The sequence below is a fragment of the Myzus persicae genome, unplaced genomic scaffold, assembly GCF_001856785.1.
Source record: "Myzus persicae strain clone G006 unplaced genomic scaffold, MPER_G0061.0, whole genome shotgun sequence".
NCBI classification, from domain to species: domain Eukaryota; kingdom Metazoa; phylum Arthropoda; class Insecta; order Hemiptera; family Aphididae; genus Myzus; species Myzus persicae.
The window spans coordinates 14,128-31,961 of NW_019103958.1; positions in this window are offsets into that span (position 1 = coordinate 14,128).

Consider the following 17,834-nt stretch of genomic DNA (forward strand, 5'->3'; position numbering starts at 1 on the left):
TTAGCAAATTATTCATTAGTTAAAGATATTTTAGAAGAATAGGTTTCATTTTTACACATAACATTATTTATTTATATTTGTGAAGTCTTAATTTTAGTATTAGAACGCCTCTATGTAGCTTTTTTAATAGTTTTCCATATCTGTTTTGAATTTTGCTTTTTATGGCACATTTTTCAATATGATGATTTTATGTGCTCGAGTATAATAAACTTTTTTGATTATGTATTTTATTATAAAAACTTATGAATCAAGTGTTTTATCAATGAAAATTAGATTAAGTTTATTCTACCATTGCTATTTTTCATCAGTTATTTAAAGGTATTTTAGAGTCTTCGGACCAATTTTATTCAACATGCACATAAAGTGTATTTGTGATTTAAATGTAAGTGGCTCAGTGTCAGTGGTTACGTATAATGATGACACCTGCCTTCTCTTTTCCGATATAAGTTGGGATACGGTACATAAAAAAGCAGCTCAAGGCTAAGTATAGTAGGTACCTAATAAAGAAATTTAATTTTAAAAAAGCCAAAAAAGCATGCCAATTAACATGAATTAGTTTTAAACTGAATAAAAAACTTGACCAATTAATTTAAATTAAAAAATAATTAACTACATCTACCTACCACTTACCTTTGAATTTTCATCTTTTCTGATTAAGATCTCTGCATCCTTGATCCTTATTATGTAGCCCTTTTCTTTTACTGTTACTGTCAAGACTGTTAAATATTTTTTCTTTTTCATAACTAGCTGTATCTATGTATTTCCCATTAGTTACCGTCGGGATATTAATAATATATATATTTAGATTCTGAGTGGAGCAATAAGTGTATTGATTTTACAATGAGGTGTGTGTTTTTTTGTGTCTATTATCACTGAAGACCAGATTTTGCATGTGATGCATAGGTGTTCATACTTTAAAAAAAATGACATGCAGTAAATGGATTTTCATCAATCATACTTAAATAGATAATATTACAAATTTGTATTTTGCATATTTTGGGTACAAGTGCATATTTTCCATAAAAACGAATGTTTTTGCATAATACGTATAGGATACTCACAGATGATTTAGAAACTTGAACAAGTTACTAATTCTATTATTAATCTTTCTGGAAATGAAAATAGCATATTAGTTTAAAAAAAATATTCTTAAGTTATTAATAGAAATAAAGGCTTCCTAATTTTAAAAGAAATTTCTAAAATACACCAAGGTAAGACTGTTGACTTTAAGAATTCTTCTATCAAAAATTTTCCCCCAGAAATGTTGTCGACTTCTAAATGTGTACCCATAACAAGCGTTGATGTGGAAATAATTTTTCTAATCAAGAATTATTTTGCATATTTCATGCTTTTTAAGTGCATATTTTAAAATTTTAAATGAATATAAATCCGGTGTTTAGTTGTCATCTTTCGGAACATTAAAACTGCTCGAAGGCTTTGATTTTCTTCAACAGCATATTTTTTGATGGAAAAGTGAATCTAGTTGGTTCTTTGGGGTGGTCAAATGTAACCAATTCCTTTCTTAAACACTTGACTGATAACAATGTAATCATTGCAAATTAGTTAAATTATTATTTTACAACAGTTGCAGAACATATTGCCACTAAAATAAATGTTCAAAGATCTGACGACACTTTAAGTTTTAACCCTAAAATGTATCTACATTAACCCTAGCTCACTCTATTTTCCAAGAAAATATAGGTATTCTACATTGTCAATAGGTCAAGTATTTTTATACTTGTTATCTTAATAACTATAATAATATGTTCTTAAAAACGTTACTAAATTTATAATCGTAATTTACCAACTTAAATTAAGAGTAAAGTGTGACCTTGTTTCAATGTTTCACTTGAACACTTTTAAAAGTGACCAAGTAAAAAGTAGGTATAATTAATTACGTCGTTACATACTTTGTTAAAATATAAGATCAGTCAAATGAACATTTTATTTTAATTTTTGAGATACCTAACATTTATTTGTATTTATAATATAGGTAAATATACTCTAGGTATATATTTTTTTGTCTTAAAAAACAGTAAGTACAAAAAAAAAATGTATTGGTACATTTTTTATTATAATTGTAGAGTAGGTACCTATTATTTTATCTTAATCAGTCCTAAAATAAGTTTATTGATCAGAATCAGTTTAATTTTCAGAAATTATAATAATTGTTTAAGATTGTCAGAATATTTTGCCGGTCTCCACTTAAAAGTAAGTATACCTTTTAAACCCTTCAGCTAAATAGTTATAATTAGAGACCGGATTTATAAATGCTCTTAAAATCTTAAAAAAAGATCTTTCTATGCTCCATCATTTCGTCAAAATAATCTTTTGTATTCAAAAATATTTTCATAAAAATGTATTAAATACTGAAAAAACAAATAAAAGTTGTGGTTTATAAAAAAATATAAGATAGTTAAATTAATCCTAATTATTATAAAATTATTCAAACAGTCATATTTAATCTATAACATGCGGTGTTGTAACAGGTACCTATATTGTATTATTGTTTAATTATATTTTAGATGTGTGATTGTAGCACAAAGTTACATATTTAAAATTCAGATTTGTGAATTCAAAAAACAATAAATAATGATTGCACATTTTTTTCTCTATAAATGTCAATAAAATTTTATTGGTTGGGTCAGAAAGCATGACAATTTAATGTAAGACTCATCATAACTTGTTACAATAGCAGCTACAAAATATTAAAAATAAATATAAACTTTTTTTATAAGCACTGAAAGTTCAAAGTTTGACAATATTTATCAAATTGGAAATTTTTTTAGCTAAGGATTGTAAATTTAAAACAAAGTTCCACTTAATCAGTTTTTTCCGTAACTAAGAAATCTAAAAAATATATGAATACAGTTATTTTTTAAAGACATTTTAATTTTTAAGTTCAAATTTTGACAAAATTACATATATTAACAAAGAATAACGTTTATCATTTTGTTGTAATATTTAGTTCCAAAACAGCCCAATTTTACATAGGTAGGTACCTAATTTAATATTTTTCCAGCATCACTGATAATTTAAGAATAATATTAATTCAACTTACCGGCTACCATATAAATAATAATTAATAACAATATAAAATATTCTAAAGTGACATACCGTAAATTTAGAATAGTCTACAAAAACTCTACGAGCATTGAGCTTCCAAATTTAAAATCACGAAAATTGACAAATATTGTTTAGTTAGAATTTCATAAAAAATGTTCTATTAATTGAATACAAGATTTCACTTAAGTTTTCCTACATTTAACAAAAAAAAAAATCTTAACATGATAACATTTTCAAAATATATTGACTCGTTTTAAATAATTTATAGACGTTTATTATTTATTTTCTAAGAAACATAATTTTAATAAAATGAAAAATGAAGAATGTTAATTGTAAAAATAATCTATAAGTCATGAAGTATGTTGAAATGTTTGAAATCTTATTTATTTAGTTGCCTAAGTAAAGTTGATCCAGTCTTAAAAAAACATTTTAAGTTCAAAAAGTATAAACTTTTAAAAAAAATTTAATATGTAGGCACTTGTTGAAATTGAAATATTTTTAAAAAAATGATTATTTTTCAAATAAGTCTTACTCCCAAAAAATGTTGATATTTAAAAAAAACATCAAAAAACCACTTGCTTTCAATGAATATTTTTAAAATCAAATTTTCTAAAAACCAGTATCACAAATCAGCTATTTTTAATTTTTTTTAAAAGTAATTTCGTAATTCGTATTGAAAGATAAAATAAAAATTTTAAAATGTTATATTATTATAGGTGTAGCTCAAGAGTTCATAAATTATAGGTACATAAAAATATAATTACTATGATATAATATTGATTAGAACGAAAGTTATATTTTATTTGACAGGTCTTTCAGTTAAACCATGTATACTGTATTTCGCTCAATATATCACACGAAAATGAGTTTTTATTCAGCGCAAGAACTCCAAACAAATCAAAATAAAAAAACAGTCTTGAACTTTGACTTCGATGATTACAATAATTGTATAAAATGAATAGCATAATATACCTAAGGTAAATATGGGTGAGACCGTTTTCGACCAAAAACGTACCCTCCCCTTTCCAACCAAAACAAAAAGTTTATTTTATAGGTACTTATACTTTTAATAATTTTCAAAATTATATTTGCCGCAATTTCACAACAATTATATATAATTTTATTTTTTGTATACATTAGTGATTAGTACCTACATTACTATTATTTATTTAAAACTTATATTTGTAATAATTATCCATATTCCATAAGCATCTAAACATAAAGACTTATAGTAGGTGACTAAATAATGTTTTTTGTTTTGGCCGAATGGTACGATTTTGATCAAAAAATGAATCGACCGAAAATGGAATTGTACGTTTTTGGTCGAAAACGGCCGTGTCCGGTAAATGTTGTGCTCTGCGTTACTATAAAAATTGAATAATCCTTTTAGTAATGTTTTTGGTAAAAAAATGAAAAATGATATTGAATGTGGCGTTCTCCCTATTTTAACACTAGACACAATTCGTCGCAACTCAAAATCATCAAATTGGCAAGTTGTGATAGTCTGCTTGTATATTTTACTTCCAGCTTTTCTACAGCGTCGCTCACATGAACCCGAATCGAACATTATCAGCTATTTCATGTCCCGACTTCCCGAGTGTAGCAATTCGACAGAAATTCGACAGCGATTCGACCTTACCTACACGACGCAAGTCTGGAGACGGAAACGCATGCAGTTATTTATTTTCTAGAAGTGAGTGCCCCTTACCCCCTCGCCCCGTTTTGCTGGCTATGAAGCTACTCGAAACTGAACTGCAGAGCGTCGATAAATTAATATTATTGGCTCGTGTCTGACAACGCTTTAAAAAACACGTCGATGCAAGTAGTCGCGACCACCGGGCACCGGCATATCGCATAGACCGCCCAATATGTCGTCGAGTGCGGTCTCGGTCGTATTTGAAGCGCCCTCGGCTGCTCCACAAACCGCGAAGTAAGTTTTTTTTTATCATTTCGTTATGCGTCTTATATCTTTCCCGCAGTCGATTTCCGTATCAAAAAATAAAAAAATTGCAGTGCTTGGAAAATTTCTTTAAAATAATAATCAAATCTGCTTGTCGAGGAAACGTTCAATCGTTTCTAGTTCTTGGCCCAAGGGTGTCAGGGCCAATTTCAAAAATTTTTCAATTTTTTCTAAAAAATTTGAATATCATAATATTTTTTATACTGTAGTCCCTACTTTAGTAATTATCATACTTTTCCACTAATCTACTGCAGCCCGGTTCCTAAAAATACGTTTTAACAAAAACAAATATTGTGCATTATTTAAATGCATAATTTAGCTTCTAAAATTCAATTGGATTTTGAATGACCTGTAAAAAGTTCTCTCCTTTTAAATAAAAAAAAAAACACTAACAAAATCCGACTATTGTACATGACATGAGAATGTGCAGAGTCTTTCCTGTACTAAAAACGCACTTTAGCTCCGACGCCCTTAAACAATTTTCGTTAAAATAATTTATAATATTGTATTAATCTAATTTGTAGAAATAAATTATAGGTATATATTATAATATAGTTGTTTTCTTTCCGTCTAAAGTACCCATAATTTTTTACCGATTAGGATATTATTCACCTGCGTGGCGGAAACGATTTTCTTATTTTATTGTTATTTATTCAAAAAACTGAAAAAAAGAATGCCCGTCGATACCTGATGTTTGCATTAAATTATTTTAATATTACCTATTTCTAATGCATGGTCGCTGTGTAAACAAATATTTTTATTGTTATTTTAGCAATGTTTAGACATTTTATTTTTCTATAAATGAAGAAAGAACAATTTTTACCGAGTCAAATGCTTGTTAATTTCTCATATGGTTCCTAATTAGTATTGTCCTTGTTATTATAGCTAACGCGAATCGATCCAAATAATATTATCGAGAAACCGGAAAGATTGTCATCGGTCCTCCGATGGTTTTGGCCTTTGATCGGTTTCAAAATATTTTACATGGTAGCAGTCTTCGAAAACTATCGACCGTGTCATGACGGCCGCTCAAAAATGTAAGTGAAACAAAAATGAACACATATTATAACTAAATCAAGTGTTAAAGTAATTAATACTCTAGTAAACCAGAAAACCTGAGTATCCGAAGTGACCGAAGTAACCAGGAACATTTAAAAAATTACATTTTGTGCTCCATTTGTTCATAAGTATTTAAAGTTCTAATTTTTACATAATTCGTCCAAATCACAAACATTTTAAAATAATTCGATTTTGTAGTTAAAAATGTTTAATATGTATGCTCAATTTTTATTGCTGAGGATTGAAAATTCAATACATGGTTTCTCATAAGTAATTTATATTTTAACATAAAAATCTAAGACATAGGTACCTCCATAAACTTCGTTAGTTAAACTCGTTGTGTCCGTCCGTTAGTTATAGTTATAGGACTTAACAAAATATAAAGGTTACCAAATAGTTTTGTTTTGTTTGTACAATAATATAGAATTATATAGTTAATTGCGTTGTATTAAAATACGTTTAGAAACCAGGAATTTAGCACGCTTGCATAGAATGAGCCTTCCGAACTAGTTTTTTAAGTTCAAATTTAGAATTAAATCGAAGAATAACCATTTGACTTATTCTGCTATTGTAAATGAAATATATTGTTCGTAGAAACTTTTACGCATTTTGTTATATTTTTACGGACGAAATTATGTTTTCAAATTCAATGTTCCGGGCAAAAATTAATTCAACCTATAGTGTATTACAAAATATAAATTGTAAAATAAATTAGGCACCACAATATAGCAGCATTACCCAAATAAAAATATATAATATTATAGACAGACCTATTCGGGCTTTTGCTAAGAAGTACATATCACGTTTCGTATCTGACGATTTAACATTTCATTTTCATTTTTTTGAAACTAAAAAATTTAAAACTTAGTTAACTTAACTTAAACTTTATAACTCTCGTTTATGCCCAAGCTTGTAAAAATCCAATTATAAATACACGCTCTTTAATTCTTTTTTTAATTGAAAACAATTTTTCGATTTTTTCAAATTGAATCTTATACCTATATGTAATCAAGGTAAATTTTTGGTCATTCTTTTTTTGTTTTTTCAAACAATTTTATGATTTTTTTTGTTATTTCTTTTGCCTTAAGACCCAAGGCCTATACTTATTACTTGTACGCTGTGATAACCAATCTCAATCGTTTGTTACAAAGTTCTAACTTATACATAATATTAATGATTGATATATTTCATAGGTGGTATGACAATAAATAATATTATAAATACTTTGGGTTGCTGAATTTTTAAAAATGTTAATTTCAGCGGGTATACGACCGTATCACGTGGTGTACCTACGTCAATTCACCAAATTATAAATGGGTATATATGCGACGTGTACCCTCAAAAATACCACTGATTAGTGGTTATGACTGGTTTCAGTCGTGCTTTAAATTTTCAACGTATTTAATATTTATCCTTCTTAAATAAACCAGCGCAAAATGATAATGTGTTTGCTCATGCTGCTGCTTCATCCCTAAATAATGCTCATAATTATTTACATTAGCTGAGTGCAGCTTGCAGGAAAATCGTCCAGCTAGAGCGTACCGGCAGTAGCGTACCTATACCGGGGTAAGAAATCATACGAATTACTATATATATGTATACATGTAAATTAAGTACTTACTGCGCGTGGGAAAAAAACAACGAAAATATTAATTTATTACTATTTTTTTTTAATTTACCTAATTTAATTAGGTATTTGCACGACGTTCGTGCACATGGGACGCCGTGAACTTAAAATTCGACGATTGGCGTCGAGTAAGCGTCGTCCTCGCAATATTATTAATTCATATAATATTATTATAAACTATCGTATTTTGCCTATAAAAAGTTCTTTTTTTCCCAAAAACAAAGACCTAGTGAATAAATAATAAAGTATTATGAGGCGAAGAGGTTCAAGTGGATGAAATCCATCAAGACCCAGTGATTTTAAGATCTTTCAAGTACGACCCAAAAATTTGAGTTGAACGATCATTTTCGACATACAAGAATTCATTAACAGGTACAGAAGTCAAAGTATCATTGACGAAAAACTTGAATATTATTTAATAATTAATATTAACAATGACAATGAAAACATATATTCAGTGAGTACCTATTGCATAGGTATAATTTATATTATTTTTTAAACAGAAATATTCTTGTATTTATTTAGGTATGTGTTTTTTTGTACATTTATACTTGTTTTTTATATTTAATACAATTTTTAATTCTTGAATATCAATTTTTTTATTGCATATTACAAGGCATATTTTGATACTTTTTATAGTGCATACAAACCCGCTATTAAATAATAACCAATGTTACAGGCACGTATCTAAGTGGGGGGGGGGGGTCAAGTGTACCCTGTTGCCCGGGCCCCAAAATTTTTAGTCTGTATAGAGCCCTAGATGAAATATATATTGACATAGGTATTAGTATTGTGTATTAATGCATAATTGTATCAAAATAATTTAAGTTTAATAATCATTACAAAACATATATTTTTACTTCAACTGTGGACCAAGAAAGGTGTTCTGCGTTGGCATTATTAAAGATTTAAACAGAAATAACAAATAAATATAAAGCAGATTTTTGAAGAAATGATCACTTTTTAATATGTGTTACCTACACCAAATATTATGGCTTAGAAGCCTATATAAAATTAACGTAAAATCGGTTCAGTTGATTTACAAAGTAAAAAAAAATATTTCATAAACAATTTGAAAGTACCTATTTTCAAATGTACTTACTTGGCTATTTATAAATACTTTAAAAAAATTATTTGCATTTATACTCAAACAATTTTTTTACTGAGTATTAAAATATTTGTGAACATAACAGTTTCTATATTTGCACATTTGAATACTTTTAAAAAGTATCTTTTATAAAAACGAATTACCGTTAGAGGACATGAAAACAATAAGGGCTGGATTATGCCATTTATATTAGACTCTGAGAGGTGAGATGAATTTATTGGTTTTACAATGATGTCTGTGGTTTTTTTATTTGCGTCAGTCATTTGGTTTTACATCTATAACTATGCTTTATAAATTAATAAGAACATCTATAGACATATGTGCAAGAAATGATTATAATAATGATTTACCTATTAATAATAATTGTGTTATACACTCAGGTATACCTGCTTAATATTGAAAAGGCAAGAGACCACCCCACGTGGGACAATTTATTTGGGCGAATATTTTTTTTTTTTTAATTCCAAACATATTATAATTTGCCAGAAGATTAGAAATAACTCGTTTACTAAAGTAAATAATTCGGTTTAGACCTATGCGGTATTTACAAAGATTTGTTTTTTCTTTTTCTGTCTGTCATCTGCAGCTCTTGGAGTAGTTAAAAAGCTTCGATTTTCGAAATCAGTATTCAAAATCAATACAGTTGGTGTACTCAAGAGATCAAATTTGAAAATTCCTAGTAATTTTCTATGGCGTTAAGAAAAACAAAAAAATAGATTATTGACAAATGTTTTGAAAAAGTTGATTTTATTTTTTTGGTATTTGGTTGTTATTCAAAAACGAATAACTGTAGACATTCAATATTTGCATCAAATATTTATATCGATATTCTCTATATACATGGTGAATTTTTTAAGCTATTTCGACTCTTTTTGAACAATAACCCCAAGACTCTGCATGAGACCATTTTATAATTATTCAAATTTTGTAAACTATTTTTCAGTTAGAAATTCATAAAAGTTTTTTTTATAGCTTACACAAAAAATGTTGCTAGAAGATTCCCCACAAATGGTTTTAATTTAAACAAAAAACAATTTTACTGGACAATGACTATATTTATAGCCATGCGATATTTTCGATTTGTATACATTTTTTTTTTAATTATTAAATTTGAATATTTATATATATTTATATTTATATACAGCTCAGAATCGTTTTTCGAATGCAATGATTTACATCATTTAATTCAAACATATAATACACCCATTACAATGACTACGTACTCGATAACTCATGCAGTACAGCAGTACAATTTTTTTATTGTTAATATAATTAATTATGATATAACAAATCACACGAACAAAATAAGTTTCCTTCCTTAGACTTTTATAATTAGTATTTTCAACTCAGAAAAGTTTAAGTAAAACTGTTCGTCAATCACAACAGGGAGTAAAATGGTGTCTAGTACGCACTTTGTGTAATACGAAATTAAAAAAGTGTTTGATGCCTGTGCATTGTAACTAGTAACAGTTTTTTACAGTTTTGAGTTCATTTCATTTTTGATCGATTGGTATTTCGTATGTATATAAATATATATTTTGACATTTTGTACAAATATAAAAAAAATGCTTTCTGCTCATTATATAATATTACCATAATTCAAATACATGTAGATTCATTTCCAACCTACTATATTATTCATAGTTTGTAATAGCTAAACATTATCCCTAGCTCGTGTGTAATGAATGAACTATAGTCTATGTTATTTGTGTATGGGTTAAATACACTTTAGGGTTGTGGGGGTAAATCCAAGGGGAAATATAAAATGTGTAGGTAGTACGAAACAATTTATAATTTAGCCTCTGAATCACAGATGAGGGCGAAAGTCCACCAAACATCTCTAAAATTGGTAAGGAAAATTAGAGTCTTGTATTATTTTGTATATTCACCCAAACGATATATACTTACCTACATAATAATATGTTAAAGGTTTTGCTTAGGTATAAAATATATTCTTGACCGCGGCAAAAAATAATTCAAACACTCAAATGAAAATTTTCTATACAGGTCAAATCAACATAATATACAATAAAATTCGAACTCAAACTATTGCACAACTATTAGTCACAAACTTGGTTTGTCTGGACTCTAGCCATCTCAGTCTTGACTGGTCGCCGCCTCGCGGTCAGTAACAATATTGTCATAAATTGTCAATTTCTCTCCAAACCGCATCGTTATTCCAAGTTCCATTAACGTGTATTTTTAATTCGAACTACATATTTCGATAATTTTTAGACTTTTAGAGCAACAAGTCTCATCAACTCCCAATATTATTATCCTTAATTGCTTAGTAAAAAATGTACCTAATAGCTCAGGAACTATACTTATATTATAATATTTATTTATTTAGATATTTTGAAGAAAAACGTCTGCTATATAATTTGCAGTAAAGAGGGAGGATAAGGATTGCTCATTAGAAAAATAAAAGTTTTTTTAGGTTGTTATGTACGAAAACTTGAATTCGGTGTTTTGTACATTTTTGAAAGGTAATTTTTTTCGAGTTTTTATGTCGTAATATGCATTTTTTTATTTGTGTAGGGCATTTGAATCCGAGCCCTATGCCCAAGTAATAATCAATAGACACCTGTTGTGTAAAATTTGTTGTATAATTAATAGGCAATATAACGTTGTACTTACGACTTACCTATAATATTCAATAACAACCGTTAAGTTCAATACAATATGATACCGTTAGTAATATATATTTTTCTTTTTATATAAACCAGAACTACAAAACATACATTTTAATCACCTAAAATATTACACTTAATTTCAGTTAATATTGAACTATTAATTTTAAAAATTTTTTTTAAAATTTTTACTTCTTATATACGTATAAAGTATTTTTATTGATTCATTTATTATCATTTTTTTACATCCATTCGCCCCTCAAAAATCAAAACTGAAAAGTCCAGTCAAAAGTGTTTGGTTCATGTACTTATAAACATGGTGTGAAACAAATCGTACGGCTTCCGATATTATTTTAAGTCGGGGTTCTGCAGAACGGAGCGATGAGCGTTTCAATTATTTTACAATTATTATGTGTGATATTTTTTCACAAATAACGATTTGATATAGAACTTTGAGACGTCATGTTTCCGGTGGTGGCCGAGAATTGGATCTGGTTTGTGTGCTTTGGATGCAAAGTTGACATTTCTCAGAACTTTTTAGAATATCCGGGAAAACGGGGAGAAAAAATACGATCATATTTTGTTAAAATTGTAATACAATCAACTCGGGATATTATATCAAAAACCTCGGGGGACCGAGAAAAAGTTCGTAATGTCGAAAGTTCGTTATGTAAACAGCATAAACCAACAAAATTCGTTATTACCGCGAGATTTAGGGGGAAACTCGTAAATCAACACGCTACTTATACCTATGCGAATCGATAGTATTTCGTTTTCGTTTAATAATACAAATATGTAAAGTCATCTGTGCAAGAAATGCGATTATTTCTTTTTCGTTTGGCAAAGTCAAGTTTTGAGAGGCTTTTCAGCACGTGTGGCATACAGATAAGGTATAGGTACCATGAAAACATTTTTAAAACAAAGTAAAACTGAAACATAAAAATGTAGTAATAATTCTAAGTTTCATGACATTAATTAGTTTAATTTTATATTTTGATGAAAAATCGAATTTTAATTTAATTTAAGATTTTAGTAGGAAGTGTACAACGAACACTTTGTATACTTAGTTAAATTTTAAGTGGAAAATGTTACGAAAATATTGCTTGCATTGTGCATTGTATGAACAACATAATAATTATCTATGTAATATATAATATATCTCAGATGCGTCGTGATAGGAAATTAAACATTGATAGTCACTAATCAGGTACGAAATCAGTCCGACCATCTACAGTAATGATTTTGTGAAACATACCGAAAAAACACGAAATTTAGGAAGTATATTTTTCAACGTTTCATTGAAATACTTCAAGAACTTCAAAAGTTTCAAAGTGAAAATGTCATGTCGAATATTTCACACCCATTACCTTTGTACAACGCAATAATAGTAATTCATTAAATAAATAAGTCATAGGTCAATATACTTATATATATCCATATATTATGTAGTACCGATGATGGATCCAATTAATTGCTTTAATTTACGATATTCCAATTACCATCAAACTTCCTCGATACATATTATAATGATGTGTGACACTTTATATTGACGATATTTTGATTCGGGGAGTCCACCATTCTTCTTTTTACGCAGTATTTTCTTACATTTGTATTAGCTACCTGCGAATACTTCGAGCTATTCGTAGGGGCCTCTCAATTCGCACTTTTATGGCGAAATATTATTCAAAATGTTTACATTTTGTTAATTTTTTTTTTTTTAATCCAACATTTATACAATGTACATTAGCACGAAGAAAAATGTTAATATGCTGTTGAGTTTTAATTTATATCCGCATTGGGTATTGTAGTTTAATTTAAATTTAATGCAGTTCCTACCTTACCTTCGGAAATCATACAAAAAAAGCTTGCAGTTGTTTTCCTAATATTTCAATTGTTCTTCGAATCATTTTGACTATTATAGACAGTTCTGTACTTCTGCTAGTGCTGAGAGATCATCCTCAAATACTCAAGCTCATAAAAACATATCTGAGGAATATAATGACGCAAGTCAGATTATCTGAATAATTAGCTATTATTTATGCTACCCATATAGAAAACGAAATGACTTCAGATCAAGACTATGACTCAATAATATAGGTAAGCAAAAAATGTATATTATGTTCTATTTGAAGTTTAACACTTAAATTATATTCGTGGTTAAATAAACGTGTTTTTTCTTTTATTATACACATATTATATGAAGATGTCCCGACCGACTGACCGACTTACCACAATCAACTTTGTGTTTCTTTGCTTAACTACCTGTTGGATTTAATTCCACAGAGACAATATCATAATTATACACTTTTGATCAGAGACGCTCAGGTATAAGTTATAGGTTACAGTTAATTCAGAGGCCTAAACTCACTAAATCTTAAACGCCATCCACATATCATAGTATTATTGTCAGGAAATCTCATTGGTTTTATTCTGTAACAGATTATGGTTCCTCACAGTTTAGAAATTGCCTAAGGTCTCACAAATCGTAACGTCGGCCCTGCTGCCACGCCGCGTCTATACCGGACGAGTATAGAACTATAGACGACAGTCAAGACTATAATATGATTATAACTATAGGGCCCGGAAGTTCATGCATTTGCATGTTTTTACTGAATGGACTAAAAAATTGCTAGATCAGCTACAAATTTGAATTATACTTGTACAAATCCCAATACAACATTTTATTTTGCATATAATTGCATATTTTGGGTTATTTTATGTATTAGAATATTTTACAATTTTTTTGTTATTAACTGCATATTTGAGTCAAATATTATGTAATTGACAAAATAAATTACTTCTAAAAGACCTATTATAACCCCCCCGACCGTGGCGGCCCGATAACGGCTAATGGACCATATGTTTATTTTTAGAAAAGTTTTAATATTTTTCATCACGATTACGATACTTTCGTCCAATTTGAACAAGTTATTGAAAAGAATCTGGGCTTTATGACACTAAACAAAATTTCAAAAATTATGCTGGGAGAAGAAATGACAATGGATAATTTACCTGAAGATTTTCCTTGTGATAGTTTGCTATATTTTAAATTACGCACCAATTTCTTCGGTTAATGTGGAGCGGAGCTTTTTGGTGTACAAAAATATGTTGGCAGATAACAGGTGGTTGTTCAGATTTGAGAATTTATCAAAATCGTCGATTGTAAATTGTAATGTTTAAAAATGTATATTAATTTAAGAAATAATGTTTTTAATTACTAGTCAAAGAAATTGAAATAAAAATCGTGAGTAGTACCTACTCATAAATTCATAACTAATAATTTTTTTTCCTCATATTTATAAGTTAAAAAAAAAAAATAAGGGCATATTGAAGCGCATATATCAGGATTTTTAAGCGCATAAGTGCATACATATTTCGTTTTTTTAGTGCATAAACTGCCGGGCCCTAATTATAACGATATAATCGTAGAATGAAAGTTCAAATAATATCAACAGGTTGACTGCCATTAACAATTTTAACGTACCTGCCAAAATGTCCACTTGACACATTCGTGGGTCACACTAAATTTGCACTTTTTTTGTGACACATGTATGTCAAATGTATTATCTGGATACCTAATATGTATACCGTGACACACATGTGGGTCATGTTTTCAGTTTTTTTTTTTTGGATTAGCGAAGTCGAACAAAAATTAAAATTTTATAGCAAAATCATTGATTTTTCTGAAAAAAATTGGTCGTTCAAAACCGCACATATTTATTGATATTAAATAAATCGTCATTAAAATAAACGAATATATTATTTTATAATTTTAATAGCTATCAACTAAAAATTGTTTTATTTTTAATTGGTTCAACACAATAAAATATGAAAAAATTAATTGTTTAATGATAAAGAAATATTGTTTAGATTGGTGGAATACGTCTGTGGGAAATCCCGAAAGTTTCCTTAATTCTCTCAATTATTTTGAGTTAGAAATTCATGAAAATATTTCTATTAATAACCGAGATTTAAAAATGTAATACGAGTTCCCTTATAAGTTTGTCTACCTAATTTTTACGGGATTTCTCCGCTCAGAATTGTTTTTTGTAAAGGTATAAATGTATAATGATATTAAACAGTTGAATTCAAATTTAATACCATCCATTACAGCGACTTTCTAGACACCTTATGTACAGCGTTCGCAGCCACGTGTGCAGTTGAAATTTTAGCTAAATGTTATAATTAGGGCTCAGATTTGAAGGCAAAGACCTTTTTTTTTTTTTATTAAATTGTCCACCATTTGATATCTAAGATAAAAGATATTGTTTGTTGTCATTTTGCTCTTTACTTATTAATGTATTTTGCTTTTTTTACTGTCATTCATCTGATAGTCTAATGTCTTATGTAAGGTTAGTTTAGATTATTATTCATGTTTGAAATACGCTCCAATAACGTCGATGGACGTAGAATGATCATTCTCTTAAAATATTTTAAGCCCAAACCGTTAAAGGATTTTTTGAAAAAAATTTATGTAAATGTATAATGGTTAATTGTTTTTTTTAATAACAAACTAGTCAAATTTAACATAAATCTATTGCACTTGGTAAAACTACAAACTGTTTTATATAAATTATGCATTTAGCCTTTTCACATTTTAAGTGCTTTTTTTTATTGTTTATATTGTCTTCAAAACCGAACTATGGTCCTATTAATATTAAGATTTTACCAATACACGACATTTTCAAAATGTACCTTTCGACTCATTTTGAGGTTACTATACCTATCTTTATAGGCATGAGCAAATTTCGACTTTTTAACAAAAATAATATGTTGGCGGGCTGAATGCAAGATGTTTTGTTCCCGACCGATTTTTCGTAAGGTTTTCGTTGTCAAGAATTCGTACTAAATTTATACAATCTAATGACAAATAAAGTAGAGTATTTATAGCTTGTTTACTCATCGACAATTTCTCTCAATTCTTAGCTTAAACGTAGATTTATATTTCAGAAATTATGAATTATAGTTCTAGATACCGGAAAGTGTTCGGAGAAGGGAAACTTAATGACTTAAGGAATTTGATCGATTCACAATTAATAATTAATTTAGTTAAAATTATGTTTTATTTGACTTCATTTTTTGACTATTTGCAATTAGGTAAAAAATTAACTTATAATTTATACGATATTTTTCAATATTCGTTAAAAACACTACATAATAATTATGGTTCATAAATTTCCCCTGAAGCGAAAGTCCCAGCGAGTACCATGCTGAGTTTTTTGTTATCCCCACTTCTTTTCAATAATAAAAGATAAAAAATATTGAAAATGTTATACTAATTGTACATATGAATTTAAAAAAAAAAACTAGAATACACGGTCATCATAGTTCATAAATTTAAAGTTTTAAGTTTTAGCTTCGAGTCTTAACAAAATTTGTCAAAATCTCTCGAAAATGTGTAAATTATATCGTATCGTTTAGATATTTGTAAAAAATGTTTTTTTTCATACCTATCTGAGTTTCAAATAGATTAATAACAAGGTTAATCATAAGTTATCTATTCATAGCAACAACAAAAAAAGTTTCGCCAGTAAGTCACAGCATTGATTTTCTATGAGCGGTTGAAGTTCAAACTTTAACGAATTCGAGTATCCACCCGTTAAGGATTAACTATTTCTCCTCAATCTATTTTTTGAAATACTGTTGTGGTAATTATTCAAAAACGAATAATCAATAAAAACTTGATTTTTTTTGTGCAATGTTCATTCTATTAATTTCTATACGTCATGAATCATGATATAGTTTTCAAAATGTTTTGACTCTCATTGAGCTTTTGAGGTACACACCTATTTATTATAAGCATGAAAGAATGCCGATTTTTTTCAAATATTATCGATGAAAAGTGTTTGGATAAACGTACCTACATTGCGCCCAACGAATTGAAAAAAAATGTAAATTGAGTAAGTAATACTATTTTTATGGTGTTCATTTAACAATAAGGACTTCACGAGGAGGTGACTATAATTGTCAAAAAATTATTTTTTTAATGAAGATTGATCTTGAGGAATACCGAAATAAATTCAATAATTTAGGTACCTGTATTAAGTTGTTAAAACAATGTTTTTTTTGTTAATAATACAAGCATAGAATAAATAATGAAACAAAAATTGCATTTAGTGAACTTTATACATTGAGAAATTAATAATTACAATAGTATAAAAATAAATTATTCTTTAATCTACAGTGATGAATTTTAGGGAAGGGCATGAAATCAACAATCATAATAAAAAATGTTGATTTTAATTTTAATTTCACATATCGATAGTTTTTTCTATGTGATTGAAATTTAAAATAATATAAATATATTATTATTTTTATAATTTAGCTCAATATTGATTTAGTTGTATTATGATTTTCGATTAGATTCGATACTAACAGATTTTA